Here is a 2,011-nt window from a genome sequence, read left to right as displayed (position 1 = left end):
CAGCGATTTGGGTTTTTGGCCGTCCATTTTATTGATCTCGGAGTTCCTGGCCGTCAGATTTAATGTGAAAAAGCGATCTGTTTCACAGTGTGGCTAATATGGCCCAGGTGTCCTCTAGGCTGCTCCTCCACGGGCCGAAACGGACGCCTCTGGTGCATTGGGCCGTCAAGAGCCGCCAGCCCATTAAGTTCCAGCGAGGTCCACTGGTGGGCTTGCGAGGCATAGTAGCGACCGCGTGAAATCCATCTCCCGTCGATTCTGTTTTCTCAAAAAGAAAAAAATTATTCTCAAAAAATATATTCCCGATCGAGGCGCAACGGAGCGATCGCATCGATTCCATCCACTCCGGATTCGAGGTGCAGAGAGGAGCCGATTGATCCAGTCCGGATTCGAGCACCGCTACGGCCGAGGTGAGGGATGGATCGAGTCCATCCGTGCGCTGGGATCAAGCGAAGGATTCGGATGCAACCGATGCGCTCGAGCGTCGACGGTGTCGAGCGGAGGCAGGTGATTCGGGTCCAGCCGAGGCGCCCTAGCGCGCAATGGGATCGAGTGCAGAACCGCCGGCGGCGCAAGGATTAAGGCCGATGGTCTTCATCGAGTAACAGTTCATCGTAAGTGTAACCCTAGACTTTGATTCCCCTCCCTCCTTCCTTGAAATTGATAGTGCTAAGCCCGGCTGTTCTTTTTGTTGTCTGTCCATGAATCAAGGAGGTGGCGATGCCGATAGAGAGAGCCTTAGTTATGGTGTAGGCGGGCGATTAGTACAAGGAGGCGGTGCAAACGGCTCAAGGATACAAAGGTGGATGTGCAGGATGAAGCGACGGTGTCTCGCTGGTGCGAGAGGAGGAGGCGGGGGGTGACCACTACACTAGCAACCTCGTCGGCGCAAGAGTAACAGTACACATCGAAAAGGTAAATACTAACCCTGTCTCTTCACGTCTTTATCTCTTAGCCATGTATCCCTTTCTAATTCAGTTCCCTCCTTTTCATCTTTTTCAGCGCCTAGGTAGGACGGTAATGTCGAGGATGCAAGGAGGAAGAGGATATGTGTGCCGCTCTTTCTTACCATGATTGTATTCTTGGTTCATTTACATATATGTATGTGCTCGTATTTCCCAAATGATGACTACAATTCTTGCATTTTTTTTGTCAGATGATGGTTTGTGTTTGGCTCTCGAGTCTCGTATCTGTAGTTTCAGTGTAGCAGTTCATATTGGTATCAGCTTTAGCCATTACGACTGTAGTTTGCATTAGTGCTTAGCAATGCTTCAAATATCCGACGCCCTCCCCATGCTGCCTTGCTTCATTTCTTGCAACCGAGCGGTATCTGTGGCGGTCGAGCTCCATCCCAGTGTAGCGCTCTCGCGCTTCCACTCCGCCCGACAGCAATGTAGGAATAATTGGTGAGCATGAAGATCCTTCGTTGCTACATCTGTTCCTACCCCAGCTGTCCATCGATTTGGAAGCTACGTGATGGCTGTTCAACAACCTGGCAATCAGGCAGTATCGCCACCGCCCGGCGCCAATGCACCACGCAAATTATTCCTCCCACCTCCTCCAGGCCCAACCTGTTGTCTCACTCGTGCACCGGCTCCTGATCCGTTCATTGCCCAGGGCTACGGCTCCCTCTAGGGAACGCTGTTTTACTGGACAAAGTCCATGAAGGAAATTGTCTGCGGATGTGCTGTCAGTACTTGTTGTCATTTGAATTCTGTATGGTGTGCTGCTGTTTTGTAATTTTGGTAATGGCTAAAAGTTCCAATTCTGCATTACGTGTGTTATGCAGGGGAAGGCCAGCAAGGTTGACAGTACTCGGGCATGCTGGTGTGAATGTCATGCTCTTATTCGTTTGTTGAGGTCAAAAGACAATGGTTGGAGGAAATAAATGGATGTGGAGTTTGTGCACTCGAGCACATATGCTCTCTGTATCTGGGCCAATGAGTATGGCATCGCGATCTGGTCCTTCCCATTTTTTATGCGCAATGCGGTGGCTTTTTTAATCACCAGT

The 2,011-nt window shown here is 50.5% G+C and overlaps 1 long non-coding RNA gene across 1 annotated transcript; it reads left to right on the top strand.

Moving 5' to 3' along the window:
* Positions 1 to 287: 287 nt before the first annotated feature.
* Positions 288 to 1,529, top strand: LOC123041293 (uncharacterized). The gene is made up of 3 exons (XR_006418458.1): positions 288 to 614; positions 712 to 915; positions 1,003 to 1,529. It is a non-coding gene; the product is annotated as an uncharacterized lncRNA (long non-coding RNA).
* The last annotated feature ends 482 nt before the right edge of the window (positions 1,530 to 2,011 follow it).

Source organism: Triticum aestivum, chromosome 2B, assembly GCF_018294505.1.
Source record: "Triticum aestivum cultivar Chinese Spring chromosome 2B, IWGSC CS RefSeq v2.1, whole genome shotgun sequence".
NCBI lineage: Eukaryota > Viridiplantae > Streptophyta > Magnoliopsida > Poales > Poaceae > Triticum > Triticum aestivum.
The sequence above is the reverse complement of the archived record's forward strand: the minus strand, read 5'-3'. Positions and strand labels throughout refer to the sequence as shown.